The sequence below is a fragment of the Leptonychotes weddellii genome, chromosome 5, assembly GCF_054177405.1.
Source record: "Leptonychotes weddellii isolate Sample4059 chromosome 5, ASM5417740v2, whole genome shotgun sequence".
Taxonomy (NCBI): Eukaryota; Metazoa; Chordata; class Mammalia; order Carnivora; family Phocidae; genus Leptonychotes; species Leptonychotes weddellii.
In genome coordinates this window covers 58,289,385-58,306,263 of record NC_138373.1, presented here as the reverse complement: position 1 = coordinate 58,306,263, position 16,879 = coordinate 58,289,385, and the positions used below count along the sequence as shown (strand labels likewise).

The 16,879-nt window shown below is 40.1% G+C and overlaps 1 protein-coding gene across 4 annotated transcripts in view; it reads left to right on the top strand.

Moving 5' to 3' along the window:
* The window catches only part of ODAD2 (outer dynein arm docking complex subunit 2), a 175,852-nt gene that overhangs the window by 141,105 nt on the left and 17,868 nt on the right, over nt 1–16,879 (top strand). The gene's annotated exons all lie outside the window — the stretch shown is intronic.

Here is a 16,879-nt window from a genome sequence, read left to right as displayed (position 1 = left end):
TTATGGAATCTATTTAAAGATGATTCTATATGCTTCTGAATTTTCCTTTTAACAAATTAATCCTTCAAATGATTGAATATTGATAACTATTTGTGAAAAGAGGTAATTCCACCCTACTTCATTTCCATATCCCATATACTGGTTATTAATTTATTGAAATCAGAGGAAAATATGCATTGCTAACTGGGGGAAGACCTCTTGAAAACATAGTCAAGAATGACCACATATGTTTACTGCTGATCCAGGAAATGACTGCTCCTTCACAAACGGCATCCCTTTTCAGAGGGGTAGAATAAAGACACAGTATACAGATTCTCCACACAGGCAAGACTTGACCTATTCATCACTCCCAGAATTCAGGAGGAGAGAGGAGGACCAAGGGACTCATAGCTTTCTCAAGCACTATAAGAAGGGCCTGGTCAAAAACAAATCAATGGACGAAATTACTAAGTGTGCTGAATGCTATGAAAGAAACAAATCGGGCTGGATGAAGACTAACAGAGGGCTAACATACTTTAGACCTGGAAGTCAGAGAAAGCATCTTGGAGCAGGTGCATCTACACTAAGATACAAAGAATGAAGACAGAAGAGTTTACAGAAAGAAAGTATGTGCAGTGATCATAAGGTGGGAATGTGCTTAGAGTTTCCAAGGACCTGCAAGAAGATCAAGGCAGTTGAGGCTGAGCGACAGAACGGGAGAGTGACACAAGATGTGTTTGGAGAGCTGGAGGGGTGGGGGGCTGGATTACATGGGGAGAGCCAGACCATAATAAAGAACTGAGATTTTATTCTACTGTACTGAGAAGCCATTGAAAAAATTTTAATGAGAACAGTACTGTGATCCTATTTGTGTTTTTGAAGATCACTCTCAGAGGTGTGTAGGGGGTAGGTCAAAAAGTGTGTTAGCAAAAAGCGCCCTAGGAAGGTGGTGAGCTGTCAGTGCATGACAACATGGCCACCTACATAGGCCTTCATTACAGATTAGATGAGAGATTAAGGGAACAGGAAGAATTATGGATTTATTCACAAAAATTTTTTTAACAAGGTTTCTACTACAAAGAGGGAAATAACCATGGTGATAATAGTTGTTAGCAAGCCCTTTTTTAATTTTAAATTTCACCAAATAATCTGAATCACCCATTAAATGAATAATTAGCAAATATTAGAATATTAGGCTTAATAATAAGAGACTGCAGAGCTTTCCCTTGACTGACAAATATGTAGTACAAATAGCTGTATATATTTTATAAAATGTAAATTACAGGACAATCTCTTTTTAAAATAGCAGCCAATTACTGAGTGGTTGCTGCTGGGCTAGGTGCTTTACTTCTTATTTTGTTTAATCCTTGCAATAACCTTGTGATGCAGGCATTACTGTACCCATTTTAAAGATTGGGAAGCTTTAGTTCAATAATCTAAGCGATGTGTCCCAAGTCCCATAGATAGAATGCAGGATCAATTAGGATACAATAAATTGCAAGCAACATAAATAACTCAAATAAGCTTGAGCACCAAAGAGGATACACAGATGTTTGACAGATCTCATGGGCAAGAAATCAGCAGAGGCATGGGTGCACCTGGGTGGCACAGTTGGTTGAGCACCTGACTCTTAGTTTTGCCTTGGGGAAAGAAAGGGGGAAAGAAAGAAAAGGAAAGAAAAGGAAGGAAGGAAGGAAGAAAAGAAAAAAAAGAAGGAAGAGAAAAAGAAAGAGAGGAAGAAAGGAAGGGTAGAAGGAAGAAAGGAAGAAAAGAAAAAAAGGAAGGAAGGAAGAGAAAAAGAAAAGAAAGAAAGGAAGAGGGAAAGAAAGGAAGGAAGGGAGGGAGGGAAGGAGGGAGGGACAAAGGAAGGAAGGAGGGGAAAGGAAAGAGGAAGGAAGGAAGAAAAAAGAAAGAAGGAGGAAGAGAAGAAAGAAAAAGAAAAAGAAAGAAAGGGAAAGGAAGGAAGGGAGGGAGGGAGGGAAGGAGAGAGGGACGAAGGAAGGAAGGAAGGGAAAGGAAAGGAAAGAGGAAGGAAGGAAGGAAGAATGGAGGGAGGGAAGGAGGGAGGGACGAAGGAAGGGAAGGGAAAGGAAAGAGGAAGGAAGGAAGGAAGGAAGAAAGAATGGATGGAGGAAGGAAAGAAAGCAGGCAGCAGAGCCCGGAAAGGATGCTAGGATAGAGTCTCAGGTTTTCTAGCATATTTTTCTTTTTCATCTGTCATCTGTGTCCGTTTCACTTCATTCTCCGTCAGTTGGCTTTCCCTGTTTCTCCACTGTGTCCCCCAGCTTCACCCTCCGGTCAACCCAGGGAGGCAACATACTACTCCCACTTTCAATTCAGAAACTTCAGGGAAGGGGCTCTGATTGGCCCTATTAGGGAAAAGTACCCACCTCTCATCCAATCAGTGTGGACAAGGAAACAGTGTGCCATTTACAGAATGGCTTCCAAGGCTCGCCCTTGCAGGTGAGGGAGAGGGACAGTCAAGAGCATCCCTGGTGGGCTGGGAAGAGAGTGTAAAGGGTGTGCACTAATGTGACAAGCCAGGATTTTGATTTCTGGGCCAACTAACCTGAGAAACTGTTAGGTCAGTTGAAATTCACTGTCTTTTATTATCATGCTGTTATTGAGGGCGTTTTAGAGTTGTATATACTTTAGTTGTGAGGTTATTATTGCAAATCTTTTAAAGATGTACAGAAGTCATTCTACCCATTATTCTAAAGTGTTGTGCCTTGTTTGTTAAAATTATAAATTCTTGCTAACAGCTTTGGCTAGCTCTATTTTATTATTATTATTATTAAAGAACTCATTCGTAAAGCAAGCTTTGTGAGTTAAATGGATGTAAATTATAAAATGTGAAAGGTAATTATTTATAATTTTTATTGAAAAAATTTCAGACCTAGCTATTGCCAACTGCTGGTATGGATTTCACATTCTGAAATTTAAACAGTGACTTTAGGCTCTTTTTTTTTTTTTTTTTTTGTCAAATACTTTGTGATTAAATGAGGTCTAATATTATAATGTCATCTTAAGTTTAAGAAACAACAGTCCCTCAGCATTTTGAATCTATGCAAAACAGTCTTCATTTTATGCATGTATAAACCTGTGAAGCATTCACATGTTGGTTTGGGGACTTTAAACTTGGCAAATTACAGATTCTCATTTTTATATCTGTCGCTGTTGGCTCCAAACTTTACATTGAAACCACAGGGTTTATCTGGCACTCACACCAAGCTAATACTTTTCCCTTGCTTTAAATTAGCTGCTACTTAATGATTAAGAAAGGGTGCATGAGATGGCAAATAACATTAGAGCAATAATATATACAATTCACTGCCAACTATACAAAGGCTACTTGAATTTTTGACTGTTTAAAAACCAAAACATGTCTATCGTGTTGCACTCAGAAACTTCATAGCAACAGGTGAACACCCTAATCTTTTATTTTTGTTCAGTTTAGATGAAACCAATGAAAGGTAAAAACAAAAAGTCATTTCCATCCGAGTTGCATAAGAGGTCTATCAGGTGGGAGCCTTCCTTTCCTGAATTGGGCGAAGCTGGAAACCATGGCCTTGGCACTTGCTCCTCAGCATCGTATTTTTAGAGATTGCTACTTACCTATCCTAATAAGCTTACTACAGTATCACTGCCAGATGAGAAAAACATTTTAGGGTTACAAAGTGTTGGAGTCCATGAAATTTAGATTTTGGGGCTGGAGAGTTACTCTTTTTCTTAACATAATCATGTTACCAAAATTAGGAACATCAGGCTACGTTAGAGTCTACATTAGAGTCTTTCTGATCACAAATAAAAGAAAATGACAGGGCTGGGTAGCCTATGTCTAAACTGTACAGTCCAGGATTCCTCAAATTTACACAGGTTTGGATATCAAGGCATTAGGTTGGCATGAGATGCTGTTGGCACATGGTAAAGCATCTTTCGGTCTCAGAAAAAGACGCTTTTCCTGCCGAGCTGTAGGTCTCTTGGAGCTGTTCAACAGTAGCTGTGCCCTGCAGCTTTTTTTTTTTTTTTTTGGTGATAAATGATCCGTTTCAAATAAATGAAATTGCAGCCAACTCTGCAGAAAGAATCACTTTCTAAAAAAGAGAGATCGTTTTGGAGGGTCAAAAATGTACAAACAGTATGGTAAAATAAAGTATATGCTGCTCTTTTTAATGGAAAAGATTGTTACTGGTTACATTTGCCAAATTCAATCAGTATGCCAAAAAGTCGAGGAATCTGGCAGGGACTATGGAGAGCAGTTCCATCTTTCATCTATATTTCTTCTCTGTATTTATCTAGTTTCAGAAAATGCCGGGAATGTCTTTTCCTTCCGACTTGGCCCTTTTGCTAAACCACAGAAATACACCGGGCGGCTTCTCGTAATTGTTTAGTGACTTATAGTGCAGTCAGTCTTTAAACTTGTGAAAAAATTATTCTTTCCATTGGAAATTTATGAAAAGCACCAACAACTGTTTGTTTTCATTTTGTGAAATTTATCCCAGGAACAACAAAAAAATCAGTTTTATTAATTGGCAGCTACTTGACTCAATACACAGAGGCAGGAGGCCAGCTCATTATTTTTGGCCTTCGGCTGACCCAAAATGGTTTTCTCGTATAAGAAGCTATTCACAGATGCTAGACATAAGAATTAATAATAATAATAATAATGGTATTTCAGACTTCATGAATAAGTAGTTTTTGGCACTCAGAAAATATCTTCTGTTTTTCACTTGAAAACAGCAATCCTGTTATATACAAAAAGTAAACAGTGCTTGAATTAGGACGTTGGAGTCTTTAATGTACCAAAAATATGCATGCATTAACATTCCCTTCTAAGGCTCCCTTTTTTTCACTTCCTTCAGGATCAATCAGTTTTTGTTATTAAAAGAAAAAATACAAAACTCTTAGGTTTTTAGGAGCTGTGTTCTCTGTATTTTCCAACCCATTGCCATGGTGTAAGATGTCTCTTTGAAATATCTTTGGGCACAAATTTAAAAGTACGGTGCTAAACAAAAGTTACATTTTTAAAATCAAATTACAGCTTATGCAGATCGAAATCAGAGCAACTATGTCTGTGGTTCAGGAGTGATCAAACATAATGGCTTATCCTTATGGTTAACAAGTCAAGGCTTGTTTATAATGTCCTAGTTTGCAATATGCTTTTGGGAAAAAGCACTTCATTCTCTAGGTCTTTAGTTACCCATGAGTAAAGTAAGAAAAATATTTCTAACGTTGAAGGTATTGTTCTTTATAACCCAAGTTTAAAGTTTGAATCCCCAAAGAGGAAAAAAATCAGAAAAGCACCCCTAATTTTCCATGTGCAGCAATGAAAAGTGACATGCAGTTTGAGGGGGTCTCTTTATGACATGGGACTTAGTATTTTTACCTCTGCTAATGGCAAGAAGTAACTTAAAATATGCACACTGACTACGCAAATGTTGATACTTTCCCTAGGTCATGCTTTTCTAATTGGGGGAAATCTGATCAAATTTCTGTGAAAATAAATTCCTAAAGGTATTTTTTTTTCTCAGATGGTCACTTGCCAGTGCAACTACTCATAAGAATGTTGACCGGATCATTTTTATTCCATTTTGCATGCAGAGAAGTAAAAATGAAAATCTCTTTAAAAATTGACATCTTTGCCAAAGAAAAGTAGAAACACATCTAAGATGCGTTGCACGATCAGCCAGGGACAGGTCAGGGAGTGCCGCTGGTGGGACGCTGCACGGTCAGAGGGCTGCCCAGATGGAAATGCAGCGTGCTTACTGAGACTAGGAGAGGCAGCAAAGATGCTGCTTTCCTTTACGGTGAATCTGCATGTTGACAACAAATGATCATATGTCTGGATATCTATCTGGATGAATATACCTTTCTTGCACCAAAATGTACCCTCGATTTTGCTGGTACAAGTCCCAGAAATCCTCACAATGGGGGAGTTTGGGTCTGGAAGTGTGGTACCCAAGATCCAGACTTAGGTAACATGAGGTCCAGCTCTTTTGTCAAAACCGGGGCAAGTCCCCATTTATATATATATATATATATATATTCTTTTACAGATTTGTCAGTGGACTTGTATTATTCAAATTACATAGAGAATTCAATTACATAGAGAATTATTACAACTCAGTAAGAAGATACGCAACTCAATTAAAAATTTGCAAAATGTCTGAATAGACACTTCAGCAAAGATATATGGATGGCAAAGAAGCACAGGAAAAGATGCTCAAAACCACTAACCATCAGGGAAATGCAAACCAAAACCTTTTGAGACACCAGCACACATCTACCAAAATGGCGAAAATTCAAAAGCCTGACAGTACTGAGTGCTGACAAGCATGTGGAAGAACCACAACCCTCATACACTGCTCATACACTGAGCATGCAACGTGATACAGCCACCGTGGAAAACAGCTTGCCAGCTTCTTGCAAAATTAAACATGCACCTACCATGTGGCCCAGCCCCTCCGCTCCCAGGTATCTACCCAAGAGAAATGAAAATATATATGCACACAAAAACCTCTCTGTGAATACTTACAGCAGCATTCTTCCTATCACCAAAATATAGAAACAATCAAAATGTCCCTCAACAGGTGAATGGCTGAACAAAGACAGGTACAGCCATACAATGGAACGCTACCCAGCGATGAGAAGCAACAACAAGCCGCTGACACATGCAACAAAACGGACAAATCTCAAAAACCCTTGGCTAAATGAGAGAAGCCCCATTTCTAGTTTGAAGCTTAGCTGTGTGATTCACTTAATTCTCCTTGTTAGGTTTGACTTTTATTGAATCAGTCCTCTGTGTTTCAGCACCATTTTAAGTTTTAGCTCTGACAATTCAGTTCAATTAATAATTGATTATTAACCAGAAATTAAGTATTAATCAGACAGAAAATGACAAGAAATATATATATACACAGACACATAAATTAAGTATTAATCATTAACTATTGATTAATACTTAATGTTGATAACATTAATAATTAAATCAACACCACCACCATGACTTACCTGTATTTTTCATATTCATTGACTGAAATCCTAAAAGAAATGATGTCCTATCATAAATAGAATGATTTGATAATGAAGCCTTAAGACAAGAGTCCAGACAGCCTATAGGCACTAACGATGCCACAAGCCATTTTCAAAAATAAGAACATCAGAATTTTCTGATGTACTTTTTATAGGATCTAGCCAGTGATTTGCATGCAAATTTAGGTAGGTTTTGAAAAAATCATTTTAGACTATAGACATATATAATACATTAATTTAGACAGATGTCTAATAGTGAGCCCACTGATCCAATTTAGAAAATGGATTAAATCTAAGGAAGAAATCTCCTAATTAAATAATTAGCACAGGAGGCAGGGATATGAGCATGTGTTTGGTGCCAGACAGAACTGGGTTTGAATCCTGGCAATGGGTGCTGCTTCCAACTCATCCAGCTTCCCCGGGCTCTGTGGTTCTCTAAGGATGATAATATGTACCTCAAATAGTTACCGAGAGGATGAAAATGACAAGAAATATGTATACACACACACACACATACATCCATATATATACACATCCATACATACACACACACACACACACATACACTTATATTTCCATTTCCATTTATATATATAAAGAGCCTGCCTCACAGTGGGTGCATCAGAATGTTGCTGTCGTCCCTACAGGGGTAGAATTCTGCCAAGCTGAGACTGTGGGTATGGGATAGGTGGCTTTCTGAAATGCTTGTCCCTGGATTCAAGTCCAGTTCCTATATACTGAACCAACTAAGACAGCAGCCAAGTCCTTGGCCCCGATGTTTCCAGTGTAGACAGAATGTGGGATGCTGGCCTGAATGCCATGTGGACGGCCCTTTATCTGTGGTGAGATCTGACGCTCCCCAGAGAGGCTGAGGGCAGGACTGTGCCCCCCCCACCCACCCCCCAAGGATGGGTCATCTCTCCTGTGGCTTGACCACAGTGCAGAGGCCACGCCTGCATCTGCAGATAGGAATGTGCTGGGGCGGCCACCTCTGCACCTTAGTTTGTGTGTTTTGTTGGGAGCTGTGTGACTGTATGTAAACTCAGAGCACACCCTATGGTCAGTGACCGTGTACAGCTGAATAGCACAGGATATTTCAGGTTTCTGTCTCTATCTACACACAACTATCTGTATCTGTTAAAAGCCCTCAGGCCATTTCTTCAGAGACCATATGACTCAGATATGTGTCCCCTGAATGTGTATTTGGGTTGTTGGTAAACAAGGACATGTGACAATTAAGTGGGAGAATCCATGGAAAACCTTGGCGTTTGTCTGCCCTGATCCATCAAGGCTTTTTTGCAAAAGCCTTTTCTGTGAGCAAATACTGTACGCATAAATCTGCCACTGCCCCTTTTTAAGACACTAACATGGTTTCCTTGGCTCTGAATGAGGCCTCGTGTGATCAGACTCCTGCCTGCCTCTCTGCCATTGTACCCTCCCTCTTTCTCCACTGCCCTTTGTGGCGTGGACTGCTGCATGTCCACCAACATCCATCCTCCCCTCTTTGAAGCTAGTTTTAGCACAGCACATGGCTTCCAGCCACAGAATACATCTCTCAGCCTCGCCTGAATCTTGGTGTGACCGTGTGACTAAGTTCTCGTGAATGAGAATTGAGAGGTGATGCACGCTACTTGTATTTCTCACCCTACATAAAGGGATGCATGTATATCCCCAGGTCCCATCCCAATTCCTGAAGGCTGAAGGATAGAGACCACGGGGCAGCTTTGGACTCAGAGATTAGCCAACCCACTGAAGATGGCAGAGCCACGTTACTAGCCCTGGACCCCCTGCAGTGTTAAATAAGGGGAAACAAACTTCTAGGTTGCTTAAACCACTAAGTTTGGGGGTCTCTATGTGAAAATAGTTTATCCTGGACTCAAGTTAATATACTCCTAGGAGTTGGCTTGGCAACCATTTGCTACCTTTGTGTGGAGAGAAATAATGGTCTTGGGGCGGGGGGGTAGCTATGCACCACGATGCACATGTGGAGAGCAGAGCGGGGCCTGAGTGCTACTCATCTCTTCTGTTGGCACCTCTGTGCTCTGCACAAACCACAGATCCCTAGTACGTGGCCCCACTGTTCTTCCTGTGTCTGGAATGCTCTCCCAGTGCCCACACCACACTTTGCGTTGCTCACCTCCATCCTTTGAGCTTCGGATTCACTCTTACTCCTCAGGGAAATCTGCATGTACTCCCTGCATCCATCTGTGCTCTCCTAAGACTGTGTCTTCTCTGTTGTTATGGACATCACTGTCTCAGGAAACTATAGGCTTCCTGAAGGCAGATTCCAGGCCTGTCTCATGCACTTCTGCGCTCCCAGGAACAGTTCATGCCACCAAGCAGAATGTGGTGAATATTTGTTGAATAAAGCAATGAACGTCTCCCCATTTTTAGTACTGCCACATAACCATAATATCCTAATATGAAAATACTCTGCCAATGTGCAGACAAACTAAGCAGCATTTGAGGAGGATACATATTTATGGTATTCTTCTTCTCTATAGCCACGTAAGCCCCATGCCTCAATTGTCTATTTTTATTTTTAAGCAATACAGAAAGGGGCTGGGACCCTATCATGCATTTGATTTTTCAACTCTATATTTTCCCCATGGCTAGAGAAGTTTAATTTTTCTCTGTGATTTTTTTTTCCATTTGTACCCTGGAAAAGTAAGGTGATAAATACAGGCAATCATTGCAAAGTATGACTATTGCCGGGCGCTAATGTTTTCAAATTGCTGATGATTTTTAGGGACACCACAAACTGGCCACACTGTCAGAGCATTTGGCAGTCAAAACTGGTAGCAGGAAATCAGACTGTAAATTTAGAAAGCATTGCACCATATTTGGGAATGCACCTCAAAGTCACCTCCAAATATGTCATGGTCATGTAGCTGGGGTTCGGAGTGAATTTAACTATCCCTTATTATGTATTTTGTGGTACATGAAAAACTTCAAAAAGCACAGCTGGGCAAGAGAGAAAGTTGGTCTATTGCACTGAGGTAAAAATTTCATCACAGATTTTACCTGCCACTGCTAAGTTAGGAGAGCCATTTTGCACTGAGACTTTTCTCGTATACACTTGACTTTACTGAAATAATTTTAAAATTATTTCTGTTACTTATAATTGTAACTTTAATGCCCATTAAGATAATTTTCCTAGTAATGGCTTATATCAGAGGAAACTGATGGACCGAAAAGAAATGTTTAGTTTTAATACATGAGAGCTTTTAACATACCATAGGATCATGGAGAGAATAAGATTTGCATTGTGAATGTCCCCTCTTGGAATGCAACATGAAGTAAGTCCTTTCACCCTGTGTGAAGACATAAAGCTCGAGGAGAAAAAAATAGCTTTGCAGGTTACATGTATTCTGGTAATTCATCAAAAGTGCTTAGGGCTCTTCTAGTTCCCCCAAAGCAGGAAACCAGTCGTCATGTATGTTTCTAGGACGTCTGTGACAAAGTTCTGCACCAAAGCAATTCAAAAGCAGTAAGCTTTGCCATGGTCAGGGAACCTGACAAGGGCACAAGGACAAGAGAGAGTAGATAGAGGGGCCAGCTGTTCCTGGGCAGCATTTTATTTTTTTAGAATTTATTTATATATTTGAGACAGAGAGATAGAACAAGCAGGGGAAGGGACAGAGGGAGAGGGAGAAGCAGACTCCCCACTGAGCAGGGAGCCCGATGCAGGGCTTGATCCCAGGACCCTGGGATCATGACCTGAGCTGAAGGCAGATGCTTAACTGACTGAGCCACCCAGGTGCCCCCCTGGGTAGCATTCTTCAAGGGCCAATACTAGGAATAATCTTATTGAACAATTTGAAAAACAACATACGCAATGAAATCCACTTTGTGAACACAAGTAAGCCATGAGGAACATTAAGCAGAGAGATCCAGCGTTATCGTGCCCAGGCAAAAGAGTAACTGGTAAGTTTTATTTTGGACCAGAGGGAAAAAAAATCCAAGTGCTTTTGAAAAGGAATATGAGTTGAAATGAATAAAAGGATCAGAAGAGCAATTTTGAAATTTCAGTTTCTCGTTTGTTGCTGGAGCTGAAATATGCAGAGCCTCTTTTTTTAAAATTTAAATTCAATTTAATTAACATAGAGTGTATTATTAGTTTCAGAGGAAGAACTTAGTGATTCATCAGTTGCATATAACACGCAGAGCTCATTACATCAAGTGCCCTCCTTAATGCCCATCACCCAGATACCCTATCTCCCCCACCCAATACGCAGAGCATCTTAACCTCAAAATAATGTTGATTGAGTTAGCCCCTGAGGATACGCAGATGAAAGTAAGGGGTTCAGGCTTCAGGAGAAGCCCTGAGGGTCTCTGTTTGCAAAGCCAGTATGGTGCAGGAGCAATGGTCCACCACCAGTGGAGATGGGTATCTCAGAGGTCAGCCACAGGTAGGTCCTGGTCCCCACAGATTACAGCATACAGGGGAGCCACATGCTCCCATGGGACCCACAGGGAGAGTTTGCAGAAGCAAAGAGGCCCCACTGAGTGGAAGAACTGCAGACGGAGGCAGCTGACTGTGACTACAGATTTCAAGATCGGGTGCGGGCACAATGGGATGGCCCAAGGACCAGGGAAAACTGGACACACCTCAGGAAATGCTAGCACCAGGAGTCCAGGGACCAGGCCAGACCAGCTTCCTCTCCTTCCCTCTCCATGGGCACTTACACCAAGGGATGCAGTGTGTGTGATGGGTAAGAGCATGGGATCTGGAGCTTGTGTTCAAATCCTGGCTTTCCCAAACATGGTAACTTTGGGCAAGTGACTTAATCTCTCTTTGCTTTAGTTTCCCCATCTGTAACACTAGAATATTAATGATAATATTTATCACTGGGTTTGTTGAGAGCATTAAATGAATTGGCATATAGAAGGCACTTTGAAAAATACCGATACCTGGTAAGCACTAATTGTTTGTTGAGATGTTAGCTATTGTTATTATTAGTCCCATCCTTCTCAAGGGACACCCATCCTCCCCGCCTCTCCTGGGTCTGTAATGGTGGAATGGGTTGGGGAATGTCATTTCTGGTGGAGACTGGGTGATGATGATCTGAGAAAGCCTGCCTGAGCCTTAGCTTATGTCTGGCCTGGGCTTTGCTTTGTAAAGACAGAGATCTTCCCCAACACCCATCCCCTGAGTCATTGGGCACAACAACCAGAAAGCTGGGCAGTCATCCATCTCTGTCTCCTGGATCCCCCACCCCAAGGCAGAGAGCGGGCTGTTCCCCTGAGCCACGGGCTGCGACATACCTTGCCCCTCGCCCTGTACACTCCTTGAGGGCTAGACTGTGCCTTCCTTATAGTGTCTTTCACATCACATCACAGGTGATCATCACCTTTGCCTGACTGACACAGCAAACAAAGACATGCCCCACCTGCTTATCATATCCAAAAAGATGTAATAGAGAAAAAAATTGATTAAAAGGTAAAATCTTGCCAGAAGTGTAAGATATATATTAAAGAGGCTAGGTTAACATAAAATAAGTATTAATAAAATGAGCTACTTTAGTACCCCAGATCCAAATAGATTTTAAGGTAAGATTGAAGGAATGTCTTTATGAAAATGTTTGAACAGGATCTTTGGGCCAGTCCTGGAACTGGCTTCGGGATATGACCCATTCCAGTTCTCTCAGGATACTGAGACGGGCTAGTATAACATATAAGCCATGTTCTGCGTGTACCATTTCAGGAGGGCCCAGAAGACCTTCCTAAATAGAACTGTTTTATCTGTGCTGCCTAAAATGTATAACTTTGGCATATAATTTGAAATTCTGTAAACTAAGTATTTGGCTTAAAAATTATTCCTCTAAAATTTGTAAACACAAATTTTTAAATCTGGGAAGAGTAAACAAGGCTGTCACTCATGTAAAATTTAGTAGCTATGTGTTCGAACTGTGTTCTCCCAAATGTCTAGCCTAGACTATCAGAATGCAGGGACTGAATTTTTAGGACTGCGGTGCAGGTGGTGGTTTGGGGCAGTTTTTGGAAGAGTGAGTGTGGATTGGGCAGATCTGTGTGGAATGAACGAACCATGAGCAGGCTTACATCACCAGGTAAAGAGCGAGTAGCCAGGGGAGGCATTTTGTAGTGAGAGAGAAATTCTAGGAAATAGTCTTGGAGACCAAAGATTGGCCCTCTTCCTATTGTGAAGATGAGGGGTTTTTGTGTGTATCATAAAATCAAAGAAGGTACCTTGAGAGTCTATATGAAGAACAAGAAGGAACAGGCAGAGTTCTAGGAACCCATGCCTTACTCTCTCTTCAGATGTTCCATCTTATCTTTCATACATATATTTATGTATATATGAATTTCATGGGATAGTTAAAGTTTTGTTTGAGGGCAGGGGAGGAAAAGATTTCTGCTGCTGAAAAAAAAATTTTTTTAATCACTGGCCGAGATACTATGCTTAGGGCCAGCCCTGAAGTTCTAAATAGCTAACCTGGCAAAAAATCAGGCAAGATGGGCTCTGAAATGAACATAGTCTTTGCCAGAGAGGAAGAAGGATCATTCTGTTATAAAATGAACTCAGGTTCTTTCACTAAAATTGGAAGTTCTTACATAGATGACACAAAGAAGTATCATTTTATATAATTTTAGCTAAAAAGAGAATACTAAAATTAATATTTAGGTATATATTAAAAACTTTTAAAGGATTATCAGGGCTTTTTGTCAGTTGGTGGAAACATCACTTGCAAAATTTTATGGTCATATTTTTTAGTTTCCATTTAAAAAAAAATCTTAAACATTAGAAATAAGGTTGTAAAAGAGAAATTAAGTAAGCACAATCCCATTTGACTTATTCCTTCCCACAAATTGTATCCGAAAAGGAAAACATTTCCCAAAGGCGTAGCAAGTGATGAGACAGACTTTTAAGGCACACTTGATACCAGGAGGGTGGAATGAAAGGGAGAGCAGAAGGGGCCTTGAGACGGAGGTTAAGTCAACTGGAGTTTAAGAAAAGCAACCATTGGGCCAAAAGAGTCTTTCATTTAAGGTTATTTCCCAAGAAATTAGTCATTTATTTTCATCCTTATGAGCTTAGTTCCAATTTAGTAGGAGCAGAGAAAGCTATTTCTTTGACACCGAAGAAGAAAAATTGTGGCTCTTCTCTCCAGCCTCGTGCTTTATTTTTTCCATATTAAGCGGCTCCTAAAGCTGAAAAGAAATCAAAATAAAATTGGGAAAGTAGTTTCACTATAAAGGGTTTTTCTTTTTCCTTTTCAATTCTTTGGCTTCATCTCTTCTGGATAGCTTTCCATTTTTGCTCCCATGGGGGATGAATTCTATATCGAGTAAGGTATTTTAGATATTAACATGTCTTTGGTTTTGAATTCCTTCTAATAATATGCCAGTTTGGGGAGATAAATATAAATGCAAACAATATAACATTAATAATTCAGACTGATTCTCATGTTGAGAATATTGTGGAAATTATTACCCATTTTAATATATCCATTTTGAGATGATGCTTGGCCTTCTTTTTATTTTAAACAATTTTAAAATTTTTCCTAGCTTGGCAAGATTTAATTTTACAGTTTGATGTCAGATTTTATAAATTCTTAGCATTTCCTAGAGCAAAGTTGTAAACCAAAACAAAATCTTTCCAATGAAGATTTCTTTAGATAATTAAAGCAAATATCTTCTTATAAATAGTGCATATCCTTTATTGTTTTAAAATATTTCTATGTGAAATTATCAATTACAGATGTATGTCTGTATTAAGTAGGGATATTACTCACATGAACTTGTCTTCAAGATTAGAAAGAAATTTGAGGTTATTGGCAGAAAATACCTTGCCTTCCTATCCTACACCAACAAACTTATCTGTAGCTACATTCAGTCTATACATCTCTCTGGTCTTTGAGTATTTCTTCTCCTGGCTATTCTCACCCACTGTATTCATGATCTCATTTTATCTCCAAAAACTGGAAATTCTGACATTGGCTATTCCCTCTAACTTCTGTATATTCAATCTTAATCTCTTCTTGCCTACTTACTCATTTCATAATGCCCCATCAATTGATCACATCCACTATGGAATCTAATCTATCAGAGGAGTATCATTCTCTGTAGATCCTCATTTCTTCCACTCTCCCTGACTCTTTAGCTAATTGTCATTGGCTTTTACCGTCAAAAATTCAGAGATTGCTCCATCGATAATCTCTAGGATTTCCAAGGGTCCAAATCTAAGGCACTCTTTTCAGTCCTCAAATTACTTAAGCTCCCCAAGTCTCATTATAATATTGACCCCACCATCTTCATAAAGTGCCACCCTTCCTTAGTTCCTATGATTCCACAGTCTCCTGGTCCTCCTTCTATCTCTTCGTTGGCTCTTCATCTCCTTTGCATGTCTCACTTCTTTCTGGCTAATCCACCTGTTATGACTTTTAAAATAACATAAGTAATGTATGTTCTCTGAAAACAAACTAGAAGCTAAAGATGAACCAAAGATAAAAATATTAACTGGAGCCTGCTGAAGAAGACCCCTGTGAATCTTTTTGAGGGACTAGAATTGTAGGGCTAGGGCACTGGGGAGCCATTGACATGTTGTGAGCAGGGGAGTCAGTTGGTCCCATTTGCCTTTAGAAGTTACTCTGGTTTGAGAATGGATGGAACAGAGATAGAAGGTAAATTAGGCAGCAGTTCAGAAAGAGATAATGGTGGCTTCAACCAAGGTAGTCGTAAGCACTGGGGACAGAGAGAAATGGGTGGATTCAAGAGATGTTTGGGAGGTAAAAACAATAGCACTAGGTGAAGAATGAGGAAGAGGGTAGAGAGAGGATGCCTCAACGTCTAAGTTGGGTGACTAGATTCAAGGATGATAGAAAGAATCTACTTGTGGAAGAAAACAAGAGCTCATTGGGGACATATTGGCTTTGAACATCTTGGAAGATACAGAGATGTGATATATATCTATATGTGATATCACACACATATATACATATATATATATATGCTTGATAGGTATATGAAGCCTTAACAACACGGATTTGAGAGCCATGGTCCATGAAATAATGAGCGTGGGTACCATTTCTCTTGGAGGGCATACAGAGAAAAGAAAAAATGAGAGGGTTGATATGATATCCTGAGTCATAGCATGATGGGCAGAGAAAGAGGATTCCAAAAAAAAAAAAAAAAGCAACTAGAGTATTAAAGAGAAAACAATCAAAACAAATCACGAAAGTGCTATTTTAAGGAGTCAAGAAGAGAGATTATTTTGAGCACAAGGACATGACTGACTGAAAAGTGAAAAAAGACAAGAACAAAAAGTGTCTACTGGATTCAGAGCAAAGCAATTACTCTCGGAAAAGAGGTGAGGAAATGAAGACAGCAAGAGAGGCCACTCTGAAAAGTTTGGTGGAGAAGAAAAGGGAGTAAGAATGATAGCTGAAAGGGGAAGTAAAAGCAGTTGGGGTGAGTTTTTTCTTTTGTTTGTTTTGTGTTCAGAGACAGCAGGGACATGAGTGTGCTTATGTGCTAATTGGCAAGAGCAGGAAGAGAGGGGAGACAGTGAAGATATCAGAGTGGGAATGATGGCGGAGTAAGCTTCCAGAGGAGTGGAGAGGTAGGGGAACACAGAGCTTGAGGGCCTGGAGATGAGTTTAGCCTGGAGGAGAGATACACCTTGTATATGACAGATGGCAAGGGGGGAAAGGATGGGCACACTTGCAGTGGGAATCTGTGCGCGAGATGGCAGGGAGTTGGGCAATTTCCCTTTTTGTGATTTCTATTTTCCCCATCAAGTAGGAGGCAAAGGCACAGGCTGAGAGCAAGGAACTGAAGTGGTGGGTTAGGTAATTTGAGGAGAGTAGAGAAAGTTTTAAATAGCTGTTGCAGAGAAAGAAAGCTG